Here is a 25291-nt window from a genome sequence, read left to right as displayed (position 1 = left end):
TATACGGGGAGAGGGAGGTAGATCAACAGGAAAAAGAAATATTTTGGGAGAGCATTAGAGTGCCTCAGATAGTGGAGGAAGATTTGGAAAGATTAAATGCCAGGATTACTAATGAGGAAATTCAAAAGGCGATGAAAAATTTGAAACTTAATAAGGCCCCTGGACCGGATGATATCCCAGGAGAACTATATAAGATTTTGGAAGATAAAATAATTCCGACAATAAATGGGGTATATAACTCATTTCATATTGATGGGAAGCTCCCCTCTAAATATTTTAATGAATCAAGGGTAGTCTTGCTTCCAAAACAAGGGAAAGATCTGAGCCTGATGGAATCATATAGGCCTATCTCACTGTTGAATGTGGATTACAAGATGTTGACATATATTATGGCAAATAGATTACAAGGAGTTATTAGTTCCCTTATACATGCAGATCAAACGGGATTTATGAAAGGAAGAACATTGGTGAAAAATATTAGAAAATTGGAGGTAGTGATAAACTATTGCGATAGGGCAGCTGGAGAGGGTTGTTCCAAGGCAAAAGACGGGGCAGTGATATCCATAGATACACAGAAGGCCTTTGACTCCCTGATCTGGGACCATATGTTCACCACATTGAGGAAATTTGGCATCCAAGGCAAGTTTGCTAATACTGTTTCCCTACTGTATGCTGCACCTACAGCTGCTTTAGTGGTCAACTCTATGTTGTCGGATAAGTTTGTTTTACAGCGGGGAACAAGACAAGGGTGTCCCATTTCACCCCTTCTTTTTAATTTGTCTTTGGAATCACTGGCTATATATTTCCGAGATAATTTGGAGGTAATTGATATTGGTGGCTTTAAAGTCCAGCAGGCAATATATGCAGATGATCTTCTCATCTTTACTCAAAATCTAGGAGTTAATTTACCTGTGATTATCGATACTTTGGATAGATTTCAGCTATTTACAGGTTTTAGAATAAATAAGGATAAATCCGAAATTTTGTAGTTGATTAAAGATAAGAACTCACCGGTCACACCGTTTAAAGAAGCAAAGGAGTATATTACATACTTAGGGTTAAAATTTGCATCAGATCCAAAAAATTGGTATAAATTAAACTTCCCACCGCTCATTTGTGCTTTGGGGAAGGATATAGAGAGGTGGATGAATCTACCCCTATCATTGTCAGGAAGGATCCAGCTAATTAAAATGATTTCACTACCTAAATTTTTATACACATTTCAGGCCATTCCAATAATGTTATTAAAGAAAGACAGTATGTTAATCAATAAACATATAAGACAATTTGTATGGAATAAAAGAAGGCCTAGAATAGCCTTCAAACGTATGTATGCAGGTAGAAGGGGGATGGGGTTAGCCATTCCAGATATACAGGGAGTGCAGAATTATTAGGCAAATTAGTATTTTGACCACATCATCCTCTTTATGCATGTTGTCTTACTCCAAGCTGTATAGGCTCGAAAGCCTACTACCAATTAAGCATATTAGGTGATGTGCATCTCTGTAATGAGAAGGGGTGTGGTCTAATGACATCAACACCCTATATCAGGTGTGCATAATTATTAGGCAACTTCCTTTCCTTTGGCAAAATGGGTCAAAAGAAGGACTTGACAGGCTCAGAAAAGTCAAAAATAGTGAGATATCTTGCAGAGGGATGCAGCACTCTTAAAATTGCAAAGCTTCTGAAGCGTGATCATCGAACAATCAAGCGTTTCATTCAAAATAGTCAACAGGGTCGCAAGAAGCGTGTGGAAAAACCAAGGCGCAAAATAACTGCCCATGAACTGAGAAAAGTCAAGCGTGCAGCTGCCAAGATGCCACTTGCCACCAGTTTGGCCATATTTCAGAGCTGCAACATCACTGGAGTGCCCAAAAGCACAAGGTGTGCAATACTCAGAGACATGGCCAAGGTAAGAAAGGCTGAAAGACGACCACCACTGAACAAGACACACAAGCTGAAACGTCAAGACTGGGCCAGTCCTACTGCCAGTTTCTGGAAGATACCTTCTTCAAGCAGTGGTACAGGAAGAAGTCTGCATCCTTCAAGAAAAACATAATTTTCATGCAGGACAATGCTCCATCACACGCGTCCAAGTACTCCACAGCGTGGCTGGCAAGAAAGGGTATAAAAGAAGAAAATCTAATGACATGGCCTCCTTGTTCACCTGATCTGAACCCCATTGAGAACCTGTGGTCCATCATCAAATGTGAGATTTACAAGGAGGGAAAACAGTACACCTCTCTGAACAGTGTCTGGGAGGCTGTGGTTGCTGCTGCATGCAATGTTGATGGTGAACAGATCAAAACACTGACAGAATCCATGGATGGCAGGCTTTTGAGTGTCCTTGCAAAGAAAGGTGGCTATATTGGTCACTGATTTGTTTTTGTTTTGTTTTTGAATGTCAGAAATGTATATTTGTGAATGTTGAGATGTTATATTGGTTTCACTGGTAAAAATAAATAATTAAAATGGGTATATATTTGTTTTTTGTTAAGTTGCCTAATAATTATGCACAGTAATAGTCACCTGCACACACAGATATCCCCCTAAAATAGCTAAAACTAAAAACAAACTAAAAACTACTTCCAAAAATATTCAGCTTTGATATTAATGAGTTTTTTGGGTTCATTGAGAACATGGTTGTTGTTCAATAATAAAATTAATCCTCAAAAATACAACTTGCCTAATAATTCTGCACTCCCTGTAGAGGCATACAATATTGCGGCTAATATGAAGTACATATTAGATTGGTTCTCAGGAACAGACAATTTTGCTTTGTGTAAAGCTGAAGAAGGGATGGTCACCCCATTCACCCTTAAAGCTTTGGTTCACATGCCGCTATCTAAGATCCCTAAAGGAGTAAGACAATTAATAATAATAGAACAGCCGATCAGAGCTTGGTGAAAATTTTGTACAAGAATAGGTCTTAATTTCAGAGTTTCTCCCTATTTAACTATAAGGGGGAACCCTGACTTCTTGGAGGGATATGACTCCCTAAGATTTGGAAGTTGGACGAATGCAGGGGTTAGCTATATGATTCATGTCATTAACACAGAGGAAAATAAGGTGAAAACTTTTGATGAGTGCAAAACTGAATTTGGGATTAGGAACTCCCAGTTTTTCGCTTATTTGCAACTCCGCCACTATGCTGAGCAGACCTTGAGAGTAGAAAATGTGGACTGGCATAACAAAGTCTTAAAACAAATATTGGTGCTATTTGGATTAGGGAAAGTATCGATTTCCCCCACCTATGCCGCACTATTGAGTAGTCAGGAGCAGAGCAATATTAGGTACCTCACTTTAAAATAAAAAAGATATTCTTAGCCCGGAAATGGAATCTGAGGTGCTGATAAGCTCCGGTAGAAAGGCAGCTAAAGCTATGAGGGGGGAATATTACAGAGAACAGCAATTTAAGATACTATATCAGTTCTATAGTACCCCCAAGCTTTGCATATATTGGAAGAGAGAAGGGGAAAAGTTAGCCTGTGGAAGATGTAACTTTCATCTAGCGGATTTGGTCCATTTGTTTTGGTCATGCCCAGTGATCCAGAGATTTTGGGGTAAAATTTCTTTTTGGGCTACAAAGACCCTTAAGACACATATATATCTAACAAGGTTAAACGTATTCTTTTTAACATCATATGAGGACGCTGGGGGGAACTCTGTTTTGTTAAACACAGCAATTCTCATAGGTAGGAGACTAATCCTGAAGAATTGGCAATCTCAGAAAGAACCTAGATTCTCAGAATTCAGATTCAGATTCTCAGAATTCAGGAATGGGGTATTACATCAGTTATTTTTAGAAAGGGCTAAAATACAAATGGAAATGGAGGTTAACATAGAGGATTTCTTTGCTAAATGGGAAAAATATATTAGATCACTTGATAACAGTATACAGAAGTTAATTATACCCCCCTTCCAAAACTCAATGTTCATGCAGGAAGCAAATCTAAGGGGAGAATGGGCAGGCCTGATGCAGTAAGGAGAGGGGTTTTAATTTCTTATTTCTCCCCCCCCTTTTTTTTTTTTTTTCTTTTTTTTTTTCTTCTTTCTTTTGTTTTTGTTTTTGTTTTTTTGTTCTGTGTGAATGGGGTGGATATGAATGGAATGGTTAAAGAATTCAGGTAAATACCCGACAGCGGGGTTCAGAGAGTAACATGTATATTGAGGACTAAGAGGTCTATCATGGCGAGTTAATTTGAGTAATTTCGTTAGGGTTTAGCATGACCTGGTGGGGAAGGTTGCAAGATGTGACGGTACAAACCCTTGATTGTTGTAATATGGGTAAGGGAATAGGGGTTGCTATTGTAAACATATCTGTCCTTTTTTTCCTCTGTCACTAGAAATTTATGTTATGCTGTCGGTTGGAAAATAAAAAAAAAAAAAAAAAAAAAAAGAATGCGAGCTCAATCCGATTGGCTGATTGCATCAGCCAATAGGATTTTTTCCTACCTTAATTCCGATTGGCTGATAGAATTCTATCAGCCAATCGGAATTGAAGGGACGCCATCTTAGATGACGTCATTTAAAGGAACTTTCATTCTACAGTCGCCGTTGATGGAAGAGGATGCTCTGCGTCGGATGTCTTTAAGATGGAGATGCTCCTCGTCGGATGGAAGAAGATAGAAGATGCCGCTTGGATGAAGACTTCTGCCCGTGTGGAGGACCTCTTCTGCCCAGATTCGATGAAGACTTCTGCCCGGATCGGATGAAGACTTCTGCCCGGCTGGGTGAAGACGCTCAAGGTAGGGTGATCTTCAAGGGGTTAGTGTTAGGATTTTTTAAGGGGGGATTGGGTGGGTTTTAGAGTAAGGTTGGGTGTGTGGGTGGTGGGTTTTAATGTTGGGGGGTTGTATTTCTTTTTTTACAGGTAAAAGAGCTGATTACTTTGGGGCAATGCCCAGCAAAAAGCCCTTTTAAGGGCTATTTGTAATTTAGTATAGGGTAGGGAATTTTATTATTTTGTGGGGCTTTTTTATTTTATTAGGGGGCTTAGATTAGGTGTAATTAGTTTAAACTTCTTGTAATTTTTTTTTATTTTCTGTAATTTAGTGTTTGTTTTTTTTGTACTTTAGTTTATTTTATTTAATTGTATTTAATTTTAGCTAATTGTAGTTAATTAATTTAATTTATTTAATGATAGTGTAGTGTTAGGTGTAATTGTAACTTAGGTTAGGATTTATTTTACAGGTAAATTTGTCTTTATTTTAACTAGGTAGCTATTAAATAGTTAATAACTATTTAATAACTATTCTACCTAGTTAAAATAAATACAAAGTTAACTGTAAAATAAAAATAAATCCTAAAATAGCTATCTTAGGGTTTATTTTATAGGTATTTCGTTTTAAATAGGAATAATTGAGTTAATAATAGTAAATGTATTTAGATTTATTTAAATAATATTTGTTAGGGGGTGTTAGGGTTAGGGTTAGACTTAGGTTTAGGGGATAATAACTATATTATAGTGGCGGCGACGTTGGCGGCGGCAGATTAGGGATTAATACATTTAATAGGCTATGTGGGCTATGGCGGTTTAGGGGTTAATAATTGAGTTATTACTTGTGGTGTGGGTTTGATGGCGGATATAGGGGTTAATAGTTTAAATAGGCATATTGCGTTGTGGGGAGTTGTCGGTCTAGGGGTTAATACATTTAATATTAGTAATGAGAGGGGGGATTGCGGATATAGGGGTTTTACTTGTCGGGCTTATTTTTGGGAGGCGTGTTAGACTTTTACGGGAGATTTGTTATTTTCTTTTGTTTTCTTAGGCGCCGGCAGTTTCTAAAGTGCCGTAAGTCACTGGCGACTCCAGAAATTTGTATTGACGCTCATTTCTGGACATCGCTAGTTTATCCGACTTACGGCACTTTATGAACTGCTGGCGGGGTTTATGTAATACCTCGATGTGCGAGGTGAAATTACGGGCGGCGCAGGCTCCCACACTTGCGCCGAAACCTGCGCTGTATATTTGATCGCGCCCAAAAAACGCAGAAATGTAAAAATAGCCCTGGTCCTTAATGGTAAGAAAATTGAAAAATGGTCTGGTCACTAAGGGGTTAAATAAAATACCAAAACCTAACATTACACAAAATAACAAACTCTATAATTACGAAAAATAACAAAATCTAAGATTACAGAAAATAATAAACAAAATTATCCAAAATAAAGAAAAATTAAACCTAATCTAATACCCCTATAAAAACAAAAAAGCCACCCCAAAATAAAAATAACCCCTAATTTAACACTAAACTTGTATGGCATTGCCCTAAGTTTAACAGCTCTTTTACTTAAAAAAAAAAAATACTAAGTCCCCCCTAACAGTACAACCACCCAACCCCCCAAAATAAAAAAGACCTAACTTTAAAAAACCTAAGCTACCCATTGCTCCTAAAGGGGCATTTGTATGGGCATTTTACTGCCCATTAAAAAAAAAAATAGCTGTACCGCACAACTCTCTCTCATTGTATGCAAACATTTTATTATTGTGGTAAATAGACCCTATGCAAAAAATGGTACGTAAAAATGTATCTATCAGGAAATATATGTGTACCTACATATCAATTTCTAACTGTCTGAGAAGGACAATTCCAAGGTTGGTATGAAAAACATATCAAATAAAACTGACATTTTTATAACTCAACATTAGAATTTTTCATGTCTTAGGTGATCTATCTCCTGTATTCTCTGATAATGTGGAACGGTCACTGGTCATTTCCCATGTTTGAAATTTTGTCTTCTGAAGAAGTGGCAAATGGCAGACTAAAAAAAGCCCATTTTAATTGTTTCCTCTTTGTTAATTTGAATGACTCCCAGAAGAAAGACAGATTTGCAATTCATTAATTTATTTACTAGATATAATCGTGTCTCTATAATGGCTTATACTTCAATAGTCTCTGTATAGTTATTGCTCTATAAGCCTGCAAGATACAGCAACTATAATATTATAATAATAATATAATATGTTCTAGTTCAGAGGAGTTAAAGGGGCAGGAAACGCCAACATTTTCTTTTGTGATTTGGATAGAACATACAATTTTATTCAACTTTTTATTTTAATTTGCTTTATTCTCTTATTATCCTTTGCTGAAGGAACAGCATTACACTAGTGGCAGCTAGCTGAACACATCCAGGGCCAGATTACAAGTGGAGTATTAAATATCGCTTTTGCAGGCACGTAATAAATTAGCGCTCTACTTGTAATCTAGCCCCTAGTTAGACAATCACAAGAGACAAATGTGTGCAGGCCACAATCAGAAGCTAGCTCCCACTAGTGTAGGATATGTGTGTATTATTTTTCAACAAGGGATACCAGGAGAACAAAGCACATTTGAAAATAGAAGTTAAAGTGATGGTAAAGTTGCTCCATATTAAAATCTGCATTGACAACATTTTTATAAACTATGAGTTTAATTAATTGTTTTTTTTATTTTAAGTATTATTGAAGTAATTAGTAAATTGCACCTTACATTCTATTGACCCACATTCCACCCGGCTCCGTGTCACATTTTTTTGGTGTGTGACATATTTTTCGGCATCCAGTTGAAATCCTGGCCGTTAGGCAGCCACTAGTTCAACCTAACCGCCCCTCTATCTAGAGCGCATGCGCACCTCCCATTGCATAGGGAACAAGCCTGGTTGCACATAAGGAACAAGCCTGGTTGCTTACGTAGAGAGCGAGTGGGACTGCTCTCTACAACAGAATACAGCATCAGACCAGGAAGTCTATGGAAGGCGGAGCGAGGTGCAGTGCATACTGTGCATACTATTATTAAAAATGTTAAAAAAAATAGTTTACATTATTTATTATTATTTATTTTTTTTTTTTTTATTTTTTTTTCAAATAAGCTTTATTGAAGTGTAAATAATCAAATACAGTAAACATGTGCAGGATTAGAGAAAAATAAACAAAAACAATATCACAGAGATATAACATGGATTGTTCGTTTACAACATAAGGCAGGGTATACAATCACTTCAACTTGATAAGATCTCCCCCCCTTTTTTACCATGTAGGGGGTGAGAGATGATTAGCTTAAATTCTTTTACGAATTTTAGGATGATCAAATATAAGAGTAATGTATTAGGATACTTTAGGGGAGGGGGAAAGAGGGAGTAAGTGGTGTATAGAGAGCGAAAAGTTGGAGCTAGATAAAGGGGGGACGAAGGGAAGAGGGATGTGGGACTGGGAAGGGCAGAACAAAAAAAAACAAAAAAAAAAAAACAACAGTGATATTCTTTCTAAGGGTGTCGCTACTCCTGGCTCCACTCAAATTGTTCCGTGCCAAAGTGCCACCAAAGTCTCATACTCCTCCATTTTATGACTTTTAAAGTAAAAGTATCTCTCTAAAATGAGAATTTCCTCCACTTGGGATTGCCACTCTCTCAGAGTAGGGGGGTTTTGTTTTTTCCAATTTTTTGGAATCAGTTTCTTGGCACTTGTGAGCATAATTAGCAATAGGGCGAGATGTAACCGGCTTTGTGTCTTAGGGAGCGACAGAAATAATAAAGTCTCAGGCATGTTTGGGATCGGCAAATTAAGAATGTCAGATATCTTAGTGAAGACCTCTGACCAAAAAGGCCTCAGGACTGGGCATGACCACCATATGTGAAGAAGAGAGCCACTTTCACCGCAACCCCTCCAGCACATAGGGCAGGCAGCAGGAAATATCTTGTGAAGTCTCATTGGAGTCAGGTACCATCGACTCATGAGCTTAATGTGAAGCTCCTGAATAGTCGACGAAACCGAAGATTTTTTAATAAGTCTAAATGCTCTTGACCAGGATTCTGTGTCAATGTCTGGCCCTAATTCCTCAGTCCAACTTTTTACATAAGTCGGCAGTATGTCGTTCTCGTGCAAGGATGCTAACCTGTATATGAGGGAGATTAAGTGTCTTGGCATGGATTCTCCTGCGCAGAGCCTCTCAAAAGTAGTAAGTGATCTGCCCAAATCTTGTCTATTTTTATGGCAAGAGATAAAGTGTATCAATTGGTTATAATGTAACCAGGAGGAGAAAATTGGGGGTTGGGCGGCCTCCAATGAGGCCCGAGGGGCTACTTTTCCATTTTCCACCACTCCAAAAACTGATCCCTCTTTTAGTTTATAGTGTGTTAGTTTCAGGCGTCCCACTTTGTGGTATGGAATCCCAGGGTTTTCGAGTATTGGTGTTAGGGGGGAGTGTCTTGAGGAAAGATGGGTAGATGTCGCAATAGTCGCGTCCCAAATGTTAAATGTCTCTTCTAAGAGGTGATATTTCTTAATTATACTAGGACGTTGTGTGGGTAGTATCCATGCAAGTGCACTCACATTATTTGTTTTGAGAATTTGTCTATCTAAGTCTATCCAAGCCTTATGTTTTTCATTTTGTGCCCATTCTACTATCCTTTGTAGACCTATCGCCCTTTTATATAGGGATATGTCCGGTAGCCCCAGCCCCCCCCCTGTCCCTTGGTAAATACATAGTGCGCCTCGGTATTCTAGGTTTGGTGTTAGCCCAGATGTATTGTTCTATGATCCTCTGCAACTGGGTAATGAATCCTTTAGGCAGATTTATAGGTAGGGCCTGTAAAAGATAAAGGATTCGGGGCAGGATGTTCATCTTGATCACTCCTATCCTTCCAAGCCAGGATATATATTTATTTTTCCAGGAGGAGAGATCTGAAACTATTTCATTTTTGAGAGGGATGTAGTTATTTTTAAATAGCTCAGAGGGGCAAGGGGTTAGGTAAATTCCAAGGTACTTTAATTTAGTCGTGGCCAGAGTGAGGTTGTATTTGTGTTGCATGGATTGAACTGTTCTGGGGCAAGCATTAATATTAAGGAGTATTGATTTGCTCAGGTTGAGGGAGAAATTCAACGCTCTGCCATATTCTGAGAGGACATCGAGAAGTATGGGCAGGGACTCAGAGACGTTCGTTAGTGTATATAGGACGTCATCTGCATAAAGCGCTTGCTTGTGCTCAGTGTCTCCTACCCTTAAGCCTTTGATTTGCTGGTTATGTCTCACAGTGTGAGCCAGAACCTCTATTGACAAAGCGAATAATAAAGGGGACAGAGGGCAACCCTGTCGGGTGCCGTTTCTGATGTCAAAAGTCTCTGATAAAGTGCCATTTATTCTTATTTTGGCGTTGGGGTTGGAGTAGAGTGCAAAAACCGAATGTAGAAAAGCCCGACCAAATCCCATTTTCTCCAACACCCGACGCAGAAAGACCCAACTGACCCTATCGAAGGCCTTCTCTGCATCGGTGGAGAAGAGGACTAGGGGGAGACCCGAGGCCCTAGCATGGTTTATTAGCTGTGAGATCTTAATAGTATTGTCCCTGGCCTCTCGACCAGGGACAAATCCAACCTGGTCATTACATATCAAGTCTGGTAAATATTTATTGAGTCTGGTCGCCAGGATTTTTGCTAAGAGCTTCATGTCCGAATTAATAAGGGAAATAGGTCTAAAATGACCAGGGGAGTCTGGAGTTTTTCCCGGTTTGGGAATAACCGTGATATGTGCTTCCAGAAGGACTCGAGACAAAGAGGGGTTCTCCCGAAGACCATTGAATAGCTCCAGGAGTGGTCCCGCCAGGATGTCCTTGAACCTTTTATAGTAAGCTGAGGAAAATCCATCAGGGCCTGGACTTTTCCCCCCTGGGCAGTTTTTGATGGCAGAGTAGAGTTCCTCTACAGATATCGGGGAGTCCAGGAATTCCGAGTCCTCCCGAGCCAGTGTGGGAAGGTCAAGATTGCTCAGATATGAATTAACAAAGGCTTCTTGTCGAAGTTTATCCTCTGCATGGGCAGAGTCTGGGGGTTGGTCATGAATATTATAAAGTGAGTGATAGTACCTATGAAACTCATTGGCTATTTGGTCGCTACTATGAAGTAGGCGGCCGTCAGAGGATTTTAGGGAGTGGATGTGGGTGCGGAGCTGTCTCCTCTTAAGGGTTCTAGCTAGTATTCGGCCTGGTTTATTGCCCCCCTCATAATAGTGTTGTTTTAGATAAAGAGCGGCTTTTTGGTGAGCCTCCGACAGATGTTTCTGAAGCTCAACTCTAGCCTCCTTCAACTGTGTGATGGTGTTGGTGCACAAGGGGTCTGTCTTATGTTTGCTTTCTAAGATGCTGATCCTAGTTTGAATGTCATGATACCTGGCTCTAATTTGCTTGTGGAGGAAAGCCTTGTGTTTAATCAATGCACCTCTTATAACGCTCTTGTGTGCCTCCCATATGGTAGCGTGTGAGGAGGAAGGATAAGTGTTAATCTCAAAATATTCCTTTAAGATTTTAAGGACGTCATTGTAGATTAAGGGGTTGTCGAGTATGGTGTCGTCTAATCTCCATGTTTTTTGTATAATCGGGATGTCAGGCCATAGAATTGAGCAGGTGACTGGTGCATGGTCCGACCACGTTATGTGCTCAATAACACTGTGATGTGTGATCGAGAGTCCACAAGAGTCTGTGTAAATGTAATCAATCCTGGAGTAGCTGTTATGTGGAATGGAGTAGAAGGAATAGTCTCTGGTTGTGGGATGAAGAGTCCGCCATACGTCATGTAGGGTAAGTTTTGAAAGTGTGTCATTAACCTGTCTAATCGTGGATGTAGGGGTACAAGTAACTCCACGTGAGGTGTCTACTGAGGGGTCAGCTACTACGTTAAAATCTCCAGCTAAATATGTGATTCCCCTGGCGTGTTCCAGGAGAAGGTCAGAGACCCGGTTTAAAAAGGTCTCTTGTCCATGGTTAGGGGAGTAGATTGAGGCCAAAGTGATATAGTGACCATAGAGGGTTCCCACTAGTATAAGATAACGCCCGTTCGGATCTTTCTCAGTATGTGTCATGATAAATGGGACCGTTTTATGGAACACTATGCCTACCCCTCCTTTCTTATTCTGACCCGAGGCAAAATAGGCCATTGGGAACTGAGGATTATGCCATTTGGGTTCTTTTCCCTTCCTATAGTGAGTTTCTTGTAATAAAATGATATGGCTCTGTGACTTATTCAGTTCTTTAAAAGCTATAGAGCGCTTGCCTGGGTTGTTCAGGCCTTTCGCATTTATAGTAGTTAGGTTAATTGAGTGGTCAAAGAACCTTTTAGACTTGTGTTGAGTGGCCATGTTTAGAGGAGAAGAGAGAAAAAAAAAAAAAAGGGGGGGGGGATTTAAGGGGAGGTGAGAGTCACTAGAGGTAGGTTGTAAACGGGAAGAAGGGGGGAGGAGTAGTTCAGAAGAAGAAATTACCTACAAGGTATTAGCACTATACTAGTATCCGGGGATCCAGGGGACCCGGGACACTCTCAGTATTTACAGTAAGTGAAGAGCCCTGTAGTTCACGTGTAACACAAAGTTAGGGGATAAGCCCCTTTACTGATGTCAGTTATAACAAACGTAAATATACATTTAGCATTTTAATTATTCAGGTGTAGACCCGCCCAGGTGTTATTTTAAGAGATCTAAAAGATAGAATCCAACTTTCTTTTTTAGCATTTGGTAGATCTAAGCAAAAACTCTACTGTAACATACTCCTTAGTGAACGAATAGTTTAGGGAGGGCTGTTTATGTAGGGGCCAAATTAAGGTGGGCCAGGCCCATTTTTAGAATATGTAGGGGTATTAGGATTTTAGGGTCTATCCCTAAGGTCTTATTACCGAAGCCTTCTGGTAACTCGGCTTCTGTTAGCATATAAATAACTAGTCTGTGGGGCAGGGAAGGGAAGGGAGGAGCTCAAACAGATACACCCATACTAGCCTATAATCCCTACACCATTGAAAAACAGACCAAACAGGTTCTAAAGCATTTGTAACATAACTATCAACAAATAATAGGTAATTGGATGCCCCAGGGCCTAAAGGGACAGGAACACATTAGACAGGTGCATTTATATATCATTGCACAAGTTAAGCATTAATACACTGTACACATAGGTGGGGCTGGTGTCCCTATAGGGGCATTAACCTCCAGTTCAAGCTGAAAGAAGATCAACATTGTATCCATAGTGTGATATATATCTATGAACAGACTAACCTTGTGGGAAACCAAACATTCATAATAACTTGTGCAAAAGAGGAAATAAACATGTGAAAAACATAATAAACAGAAACAGAGTACGTCAATATTTGAGCACCTATAAAGAGGTTATATATTTTTTTTTTTGTTTGTTTGTTACTATTATTTATACAATCATATAGAGCCTTAGAGCGGTCATATCATGGGCTTACAGAGTCTGATGGTACATTACCCAAATTATTCAGTCCCCGGGCGATCACTTGCTGGCCGGGAGAATGTTTGGGGCCTTTCCAGTAGGGATCCACTGGTGGATGGGGCCTGAATTGCCAAGTTCTCAAAGAAAACATTGTAGTCCATCCCGGTTCGAAAGATTGAAGTTTTATTGTTGCTGGTGGCGATGATCGAGACAGGAAAGCCCCATCTATAGGGGATCCTGTGATTTCGCAAAACAGATGTGATATGGCCTAAGTCTCTCCTTTTTTGCAGGGTAACGGGTGATAAGTCAGAGAAAACTTGGATGTCCTCTCCAGCGTGGGTGATAGAATGTTTCTTACGGGCCAACTGAAGTAGTTCCTCTTTGTCCTTGAAGCTCAAAAATCTAACTATTAAGTCTCTCGGTGGCGCTTTGTTAGGGGGTTTGGGCCTAAGAGCCCTGTGCGCTCTTTCTATAGGGATCTCGGGAGATGATGGAGAGTCTTTAATGATTCGAAATAGGGCTTGTAGATAACCCTCAATATTCTGAGGAGCAATTGTCTCAGAGATCCCTCGAAAACGCAGATTATTCCTGCGGCCACGATTATCCATATCTTCAATTTTATCATTTAAATATTGGAGGTTGTCCGAATGGTTTTGTAAATCTGTCGTGTGCTGCTGTATGGAAGTAGCATTATCATGGGAGGCCTTTTCTATCTTTGATACTTTGGTTTCAAGCACTGAAAAGTCTTTTCTTAAATCCCCAAACAAGCTCCTCATTTCCCTCAACACACTCTGGATGTCTTCCTTAGAGGATAAGTGATGTAAATCTTCTTTAGTGATAAACTGGGGGTGAGTGTCAGCACTATGTAGTATAGATGGATTTAAGGCCTCCTGGGAGCTCTCCATGTTGCTACCAGGAATCTCCTTAGCTGAGGCTATAGGTTTGAGAAATTGGTTCATGGGCTTAGAGGCTGATATCTTGTCAGACTTGTTAGCCCTTTTATTAGGCATACCCCCAAGGTGAGCGATGGGCTAACTGCAAAACACTGATGTATTTTCCCTCCACCGGCCCTGTTACCTAGGCCTTATCCGCTGGTCAAATAAGGAGATATTTACATCCTAATTACAGTCCCAAAGGAGATCAGAAAAAATTATTAGGCCTCTGACTGCTACTTGCAATCCAATGTAGTGTTATTAGCAGATCCCAGGCCAAATCTGGTGTGCTGGCACCAGGCAACTGCAATATAACCCCTTCTTTACGTTGTTGCAAAATCTAAGGTGGCCCTTGTATACCCTGTCAATGCTTTTTCCTTCTGAGAGGCAAGGGAGAGACTGTGCCCTGCAGTGTGGTGGAGAGCTGTTGCAAGATGAGTGTGTGCCTGCGGTGTAATTATTTCAGTACAGTTTATCACAATCAGCCCTGCTTAAACAGTGTTCTGTCACCCCCTGTTTGATTTGCTGGTAAAATGGTATTGTGGCTTACCGGCAGCTGTATCTACGTTATAGACCTTGTGAGGAGCGGGTCCGGAACTTCAAAGGGGTCCCTAGTGATGTGAGGAGTTATCCCTCCTGTTGTAGCTAGAGCTGAAGACAAGTGCCGGGGACTCCCCTCTCCGTGTCGCGGGGCCTGTACGCTACCGCAATGAAGATCCGGTACCGGCTATGAGGCGGTTTGATCCACTATCGCTCCAGGCGCACTCAGTAAGAAGGGAGCCTCCTGGATAGAACGATCTCCACTGGGTGAGTTTGTGAATGTCCAGGGGTGATCCGCCGCTTCTTAAATGTATTAGGCAAAGTGAATAAGACGTCCACGTGGTGTTTCACCCCTAGGGCTGGAGCTTGTCTGCTGCAGTTCTAAGAAGGGGAAATGGCCCTTCTCCGGTTACAAAGTATACCGCACTAAGGATTTAATGCTGGGCTGGGTTATACACCAACTTGTTTAGCTTAGAAAAGTGGCATTTATGCTAAAAACAGCATATCTATCAGTATTAGAAGCAGGAGCCCTCCTAGTGTGCGACCATCTTCCTGCGTGGTCAGGCTCCGCCTCCCACATTATTTATTTTTTTAATTAAAACTTAGTGATGTAAGTAATTGAAGGAAAGGCTACCTGCTTGAATGATCGGTGAGGCAAATCATTACCATCACTTTAATTTAAAAGTGTCTTAAATTACATGCTCTATCTCAATCATTCAAGTTTAATTTTGACTTTCCTATCCCTTTAAATATATTTTTTTCCAGTTTGCAGATGACGCTATAAAGCCTTAGGGCAAAAGCAGAATGAAGCTCAGTTCAGAGAGGGCACCTTCCATTATTCACTGAACCATGACTTTATTACAGTGTTTGGCCAGCAAATGATAACTGGATTACATCCCACTCGATATTACTTACACATCTTGTTTCCATTTGCACTGTGTGTTTTGATTATTGGTATTTAAGATGGAAAACAAATCATGCAACTACATTTTTGGGAGGGAATTCAAAATATGTTTTATATAATTTGTAAATATTTGATTAGGTGCTGCAATTGGCCAAGTAAGCAAATATGCCATTTTGTTGATTGCTTCTAAGAGAACTAGACCAAATAAAAAACAGATAAATTATATAAAATATATTTTACTTGGTGTATTTTTTTAAAAAAAACCTATGTGCAGAAAAGTAATATTGCGTAGAGTACCTTCTAAGCGAATGGTATGGAATATAATAACAGTTCTATGCTGACAATCACATTATGTGAGCCTGCAGCCAATAAATAAGAAGCAGCAGTCATCAGAATGAAGGGGCGGTGGGAGAGTATCTGAAGACAGGGGCAGAGTTATAAGAAGGAGCATGGAGGGCCTTGGATGTTAGGTTTAGGATTTTGAATTGTATTTTGGCAGCCAGAGGAAGCAAATGAAAGGATTGGCAGAGAGGTGCAGCAGATGAGTAGGACAATTAGCCTGGCAGAGGATTTCATTATGGATTAAAAAGGGGGCAGATTACCACCACTAAACTATGGCTGCTGATTGGTTGAATAGCTATTAGTCAAAATGCTCTCTTTCCAAATAGCTTGCATGGTTTAGTTGAAATATTGTTTCCAGCCTGTTTCTTATGCACAAAGATCATAGGTTGTTAAAGGGACATAAACAAAGAATGAAAAACCGGCGAGTCTCCAGTTTTAAATAAAAAAAAGGTCTTTATTTGGTAAAATAAAATAAGTATAAAAACTGGTCACAGCATGAGACAACGTCTTACTCGTTTCGGCAGATCACTGCCTTAATCATAGACATAGAGTTAACCAAGGATGCTAAAATTATATACACATCCGTAAATCATTATGATTGCAAACTACTGGGACCTTTAAAGGGATATCAACCCTCCTTACTAAAGCACTATAACTTATCACAATAGGAAAGAACAAACATAATTGTAATTACCTATATACACATTTACATCTGTCAATTAGCACTATCTACAGCTCATTAGAAATAATCCATAAAAATATAAGGGAATATCAGAGAATATCAAGGCTAGTGAACATAGCATGTGCCTAATTAAACTATCTATATGCATTATATGAAAGCTAGTAGCATAGCCCTAAAGTTTAGACAAATAGATATAAACATATAGGGAGGGACTGGTATGTTCAATTACATCAAAAGATGAAATGGTAATGAGATAAGGACAATAATAATTTGTGCCATTACCAGACATAAAATTGAAACAGAGAACCTCAGGGACTCATGACTGACGGGATCAGAAATTAAAAATGTCCCTATCAATATTGAACCCTACTGGCCTTCTGGTCTTTAGCTGAAAGATCCAGAAGTCTTCTCTATAGAAAAGTTTTGCAGTCCTATCACCCCCTCTGATGGGCATTTTTACATGCTCAATGAGTTGCCATTTGAAGGTAGCATCATTCTTCCTGTGGATATATATGAAGTGTTTCACTAAATCCGAACATTCAATCCCATTCTCAATATTCTTGAGGTGTTCTCTGATCCTGCTACGTGCCTCCCTGGTGGTGCACCCTATATACTGTTTCTAACATTGGGTGCATTCCACCAGGTAAATAACAAACGAAGTACGGCGATTAGTGTAGCTGTTAAAATCATAATCCCTCTGAGTTGCTCTGGATTGAAAATGTCTCGACACTTCAGCATGCCCACAGGCTATGCAATTGCCAAAATGGCACTTAAAATGCCCCTTTACATTGAGCCAGCTGCTAGTATGTACTGCCGGACTGCGCAACATACTGGGAGATAGAACATTCCCAAGTGTACAGCCTCTCCTGGATACAAAATTACAACCTGAGGAAACAAAGTCCTTCAGGCTGTCCTCAGCTGTAAGGATGGAAAGATGTTTTTTGACTATGTCGCATATTTGTTCAAACTGTGCACTGTATGTGGTTATAAACATGAGTTTCTGTACATCATAGTTAGAAATTCATCCATTTGAGTTGACAGAATCAAGTCCCTGTCCATGCGAGAGACTTCCAGATAAGCTCAATTGACCACATTTTTAGCAAAACCTCTAGCCAAAAGTTGGGCAGTCAGTATTTCACTCTCCTTTTCTCAATCGCTAGTATTCGTGCAATTTCGCTTGATGCGAAAAAAATTAACCCTTAGCCACCCCGAAACCAGTATGCTTGGTGTGGTGACAGTGTGGAGAATTGCATTAGAGGCTATAGATTTCTGATATAGAGTAGTCCCCACTTTTTAAGATTCAATATCTCCAATGAGTGAAAGGTTTAGATAGGGTATTGTGCTCGAATCATATGCATAAGGGAACTGTAGATTCACAGTGTTATCATTTAAGTAATCAATAAAGCTAGATAGCTCTTGATGACCCCCGTCCTAATGAACAGGAGGTCATCAATGTATCTCTTATACATCCTGATATTATCCCTATAGGGATTTCTATCTCCAAAGATGTGGGCCATCTCCCACCAACCCATAAAAAGGTTGGCATAGGCTGGGGCAAATTTAGCCCCCATAGCCATACCACGTCTCTGGAGATAGAAAACCCCATCAAACTGGAAAAATATATGTGTGGGCAAAAAATCAAGGGATCTAATCAAAAAACTTTTAAGTGTATCATCATAATTGCTCAAATTGTCTAAAGAATACTTGGTTGCCTCCAAGCCACTGGAGTGGGGAATGGCTGAATATAACCCCACTACATCTACAGTAAGCCATGTACAGTTATTACACCAGACAATCTGCTGAAGGCAATTAAGGAGATGCTTTGTATTAGCGTTTTAATTTAACTAAATACTAAACCAATATAATAATGTCTATCACTAGGAGTGATTTAATTCTGTACATAGCATTGAAAATGGTCCCATCACAATACCCATTACTAGAGGTCAGGTCCTTAAGAAAGACATTATAAATCACATTAAAGAGAAGTTTAATATTGCGGGTGAATTAAATGATTTTATGGATATGCTTGAAATTAGGGCTAAAAATATTACCGTTAATAATAATATGTGGAATGAAAACAATTAATTTTTCCAAGAATTATTAATGATTAATCAATGCAAGACTCTCAAAAAGCGAGAAAAACTAATACTAAAATCTTGGCCCCTTGTGATATGCATTATTGACGAAATGTCGCTTTGTGTCATAGACAAACAATTGCAAATACAGGAGCTAGAAAGTAGTATTCGTTCCTCACGCAGATGCGAAGAGGATTTAAAAATAACCAAAAATAAAATGGATGAATTTACCCAAAACCTAACCGCCTTAGATAAGCATAACATAGACTTACTCGCACAGATACAATAATTAAATAAACAGCTTGCGCAGTCATATCGCCATAATGAAAACCCCTATGTTAACAATGAGAATAATGCAGATAATGCTAACTCCCTTAGAGAACACGTCAGGGACGAGGTACAGAAATATATGGAAGAGTGTAGACAAATGACCCCTATTGGGTCAGAAATAGATTTCCCAAATAGGCAGCCACCTCATGATGTAAATCCAGGGAACTGCTCAGCTGGTGAGGGTGAGGGAAACTCTAATAGAGAATCCCAAAGTAAGTCTATTAAGGTCTACGACTCCCATAAAATAATTACTTTCATACAGGGTGCAGTACCTATATTCTCCAATAAGGGAACAAACTGTAATTGATCACTTAGAGGCTAAATGCATTAGCTATAATGAATGTTACAAGTGAGAAATTAAAAATTGAATTTCTGCCCTGGGTATTTGACGGTAAACATCACAAATTATTTACTTCACTAAAGGATATGAATATTCATTCCTGGTGTGAAATAAAACGACAATGCAGAAAAGAATTTGGGCAACATCGCACTAAAACTGCTGTGAAAATAGCAGTATATAGTTTAAAATGTAGTGCAAATCAAAGTCCCATCGAGTTCCTTTCTGAATTGAAAAATGCGTACAGTATGGCTGAAGATAACCCCAGATTTGATTGCTCAGAATTTGTAAATATATTTTTTGAAGCACTGCCTACACCCATCAAAATTAACTTAGCTAGAGATTTTGATGAGGACTGCTCATTGGAATGGCTGATCAAAGAGAGTACAAAATTATACTCTATTCAGCAGTCCAGTGAGCAGGGGGTTAAAAGGAATCAAAACCCAAAATTGTAGCAGAAACTAGGGTGTCACCTAGCCCCCTCAATTTGGAGTCTAAAAAGAAAACCTACGCAGAGGTGGCCAGTCAAAACAGGCCATCTCCACAGAGGTTTAACTCTGCCCCTTCCCCTACATGGGCTGAGGCGCAGAGAGACTATAACCAAAGTGGGGGACATAATCAGGTAAATAATTACTCACAAAGAGAGTACTCACCAAATAATTGGTATCCGCGCAAGGGTAGATACAATAGATGGCGAAGATATTCTCAGTGTAACCAGACACCCCAAGTATATAATGCTCCCCAAAGTACTAATACTGAACAAGCTGAACCCCAGGGGCAACCACGCCAAAATAGAAATAGCGGCCCTGATTCTGAGGGAACCCAATGGTCAAGGAATCTTTATTATGGGGCATCAAGAGATAGGCCCAGGGGTAGAGGTAACTTGTACAATCAGGTAGATATGCTTTTTACCCAGTTAAATCGGTTGAGCGAACAATTCGCTAATATGAGTCAACCTTCTACGGCTCAGCAAACGAACAATACTTTTTTAGGGGTACAGCCAGTGGTCAGCAGTGGACCACAGGCACAATCATAAATACTGCGGTATCACCTGAAAGGGAGGGGAGAGATATACAAAATGTAATAATAAATATCAATGATACTAATCATGTTCTCTCCCCACAGACCGGAAACGGACGATTTAGCTGTGATGACAAGCAACCTCGGCCTGAAAGCATTAACCAATCTTTCCCTTTGCGGTGTTCTCTTAACCTTATTTCCACAGATGCAGTAAACAAGAATCCAGCCAACCCTGTCATAAAGAAGCCCGGTAGGTATGAAATTCCTTCTGCACGGGAAAACAGGGCGGATTCAGGTAACACGTGGCGAAGCCCACAGATGTACAATAATGCAAACTTTATGTGTGAAATGGTAGAAACTGCAGGAAGATATTATGTATTAGCTGAGCTGCAAGATTCAATCTCCAACCCTATCATGGGATTAATTGATACTGGGTCTCAGGCAACTATTTTATCCCACAGGTTCTACACACAGCTAAATGAGCTAACACCCCACAAACCTTAAATAAAAGAATTTGATGGTTCTCTAATAGGAGTTGGGGCTGACTCCCTAAAAGTTTACGGTACTGCCTGGTTAAAATTTAAATTGGGGAACAGGGTCATAAGACACCCTGTCATTATAGTGGATCTGCCAACTGATCGTTTAATTATTGGTAGTGATCTCCTGAAGCGACTAAGCACCATAATTGATTGCATAAATAATGTAATTTGGTCACAAGTTAAAAGGCCTATCAATTATGAGAAATCTGGTATATCTCGCCCCCGACATAACTGTCACGTGGTGGAAGAGAAACCAGATGCTGTGGAGATTCATTTCAGGAATAACTCTGTACCTGAAACCACTATTTTACAAATAGATGATCAGACTCCTTTAAGTGGCTCTGATGGTAATACTTTTAAAATTTCGCCTGGAAAAATAGAGAATATTTCCTTAGATGGCGATGTATTAACCATATCACTCCACAAGGGGAATCATAAAATCCATAGGGGGGGCACACTCAATGCCTCGCAGGGATTGAGAGAGTTAAAGAGGATCTATTTATCCCTATACAAATGCATGACCTTGGTACAACAAAATATGCCAAGTTGAGTTTAAAACAGGAAGCTAGCTATATAAGCGAAGGCTTATTAGCGCAGATAGCTGAACCTAAAGTGATTAAATATCTTTTTCCACAAGACCACTGTGTCAACGGCCTGGATGACAGGTTTGAAAGCTATAACATCACAGCTAAGTGCTTATTATCTGTCTCTATAGGTATTAAGTCAGTGAAGCACCTGTTTTTAGTTTTAAATACTCCCCATAATCAAATATACATTGGCAATGATATCTTACATAGATATGCCATACAAATAGATTTGATTAACTCTTGCCTCTGGAGCAGGTTAAAGGGGGACCCTGAAGTATTTCAAGATGAAAATGCAGCCCTGAAATCAAACCAGCAATTGCCATATGCTGTGAATATGCAGGTGTCTAACGATTTTATAATTCCGGTCGGGTCTGATAAATTTCTGTTACCATTACAGGTAAAGAGAGGTCAGAAATTAAAAACTTCTGAAACACTAAGTTGCCTCTCCCATAGAATACAAAATCTGGGTGTTACTATGGCCCACTCTCCTTTGGTAAATATTGGAACTACTCCAATACATATTATTGTGCATAACATGACCCCACAGGATATAAATTTATCTAAGGGAACCACCATAGGATATGCGCTGGAATCAAGTTATTACACTTTTGGATTCCAGAATAATGTAATTGGGCTAATACCTGAAGGATACTTAACTGAAGAACAATTAATAGAACAATCCTTTGCATCTATGCCAGAGGGTCTATTTAATATTCAGTCTATTAATCCCTTCAGCTCAGAGGAAGGCATCTGTAAAATTGAAGAAGCCTCTCTAGTATTTGATCAGCAAATCAAACAGCAAGATTACCCCAATACCCAGAGTCATGGGGGCAATGCAAATTATAATAAAGGGGATCTCACCTCTAGGTTGGAAGAAGCCTATGAAATAGGACAGCCTGAAATCTTTCCAGGATTTCAGCAAATAGTCGAATAGCAAATATCCTTTGCTAATGGCTGTTCCAGCGATGATGAACGCCAACAGCTGCGAGAACTCCTGATGGAGTACAAGGATATTTTTGCTAGGGATTTTTATGACTGTGGTACTACAGACTTGCACATTGCAAGAATACAAACATATCCCGATGCACCACCTATCTTTGTTAAACAATACAGACTTCCTTTAGCCTCATATGATTCTCTTGCAGAAATCATAAGGAACTTGGAAGAAAGGGGTATCATACGACAGGTGCACAGCTCTTATAATAATCCTATTCTAGGTGTTCTTAAGCCCAATGGACAATGGCGTTTGTGTGCTGATTTAAGACAGCTAAACAAACGAGTGTACATGTCTGGCTGGCCTGTACCATACATTGACCAGTACCTTGCACAGATGCATGGATCCAAAATATTCACTGCCATTGATTGTGCACAGGGATATTGGACCATAAAGGTACATGAGGAGGACCAGTATAAGCTGGCATTCTCATTCCAAAAGGTCCAATATGCATTTCAGAGACTTGTTTTTGGATACATTCTGGACATGAATTTGCTGTATTCATGCATAAGGCTATGCCTGATGCACTGGAAAGGGGGACCTTATCTTATGTTGATGATGTTTTAATCAAAAGCACAGACTTTGAAAAACACATCGCAGAGCTTAAACACGTCCTCAGCCAACTTAAAAGGGCAGGTGTCAAATTATCCCTACAAAAAGCTCAATGGTGCCGCCCTCGTGTAAATTTCTTGGGACATGAAATTACTTCTAAAGGACTAAATCCTCAGAAGAAAAAGGTGGAAGCTATAGAAAATTCTAAAAACCCAACTAACTTAAAGGAATTGAGATCCTTCCTGGGTATGACAAATTATTCTAGCAAATTCATTGATAATTATGCAGAATTAGCTAAACCACTACTACTTCTTCTAAAGAAGGATGTGAAATGGCACTGGAGTGAGTCTCAAGAGACAGCCATAAAAGAGCTAAAAATAAAACTCACTCAAGCACCTTGCTTAGCGTACCCTGAAGGTGGTAAACCTTTCTTCTTAGAGACAGGTTACACGGATGTAAGCATGAGTGCTGTTTTATACCAAAAGCATGATAATTTAAGCAAAGCCATTGCTTATGCGAGCAAACTCTATCCCCAGTAGAAATAAAATTTAGCGATTGTGAAAAAGCCCTCTTATCTACAGTATGGGCTCTACAAAATTTCCACAGCTCTATACAGGGCGAGAAAATTATTGTAGAAACGGCCCACCAGCCTTTGCTATATTTGCAAAGTGAAAGAATAAGAGATGGGAATTTGTCAAATAGCCGCATAACAGCGTGGACTCTTTCCTTACAAGGCTGGCCTTTAGAAATTCGCTACAATCAGAATAAAAAGAATCCAGTCGCACAGGGGCTTGCTGAGCTCCACGACTGTGCTGCTAGAGATCTTGGGGAAGAATTATCAGAAGATGATTTCCTGGAGGAACAATTGCTTTCCCCATATAAAATGTACACTGAGGACAATTGTCAAACATTACCTTGGGTATATGTTGATGGTTGTTACCATGTCACTATTGATAATGAGCGCAGATTAGTTGCTGGCATTGGTATAACTTGGGCAAATGGATTCTCAAATATATCTATAGGTTTCAACATTGGACCAAGATCCAGTCAAGTTGCAGAACTAACTGCTGTTCTAAAAACCATTGAAATGGCTATTGAACATTGTATTCATGAATTTGTGATCATTAATATTAGAAGTGAAAGAGAGAGCGCCTAATGGTGTGATATCGTTTGAGACAAAATAGATATGATTACTATACACTTCCGCCAAATGGATACTCACAAAAGAGTCGGCACTCACAAGTAGTGCATACAGGCAGGCTGACCTTAGTACAGCAGTCAGTACGCTGAATCTGTCAGATTAGTGTTGTAGATCTGTTGTAATAAAAGAGGGAGAGAGCGCCTAATACTGCAATATCGTCTCACAAAAAAGTTGGCACTAAACATAGGTGTTTACAAATGTGTTTACAAATGTGGAAAGAGAGGTTGCAACACCTGTAAATACATACAATCTGGCAAAAAAACTTTCTCTTCAACAACCACGGGGGAAAGTTTTCCCATAAAGAAATTTCTTAATTGCAACTCAAGCTTTATAGTCTATGTACTGGAGTGTGTTTGTGGGGTACAATATGTGGGTCGCACCTCAAGAAAGGCCAGAACACGATGGGGGGAACATTTACGTAATTGTAAAAATTGTAAAAAGAAAAAAGTCAAACACAGCATACCTGAACATTGCCTATATAAACATCAAGGCAACCCTGAAATTTACAAATTTTATCCTATAGACTATATACCCCCTTCAACAGATTACAACAGACTAATTAAATTAAGGCAATGTGAGACTTTTTGGATCCATAAACTTAATACCTTATGGCCAGCAGGCTTAAATTCAAATATTGATCTGGCAGCTTTTAATTGACAAGTTTATTGGTTCACAATTTCTGATGGTTCTGCTAAACCTTTCTTGGTTAGGTAAACTATTGTGTCTGTTGTTTGTGGACATAACTATCAGCTACCTGTCCCATATGGCAAGACTCTCACTACAATTAGTTATTACATGCACATATAATTATTATTATTATTATTATTATTATTTTTGTGTTAGCACAGATGCTACAATGCCATAATAATACAGTTCGCTTAAAAACTCTATATATTATACATTATATATTAGTACACTCGATATATCAAACTTATCATATGACTCTGACATTTATGACCAATCTATTGTCTTTATGGTCGGAAGAATTTCCAGCGTTTTTTGAACATTCATATTTACATATTTTAAAAAATACAAATGGTTATATAATACCATCTAGAATACATTCAC

The sequence above is a fragment of the Bombina bombina genome, chromosome 1 (genome assembly GCF_027579735.1).
Source record: "Bombina bombina isolate aBomBom1 chromosome 1, aBomBom1.pri, whole genome shotgun sequence".
Lineage (NCBI taxonomy): Eukaryota > Metazoa > Chordata > Amphibia > Anura > Bombinatoridae > Bombina > Bombina bombina.
This window is presented reverse-complemented; position numbering follows the sequence as displayed.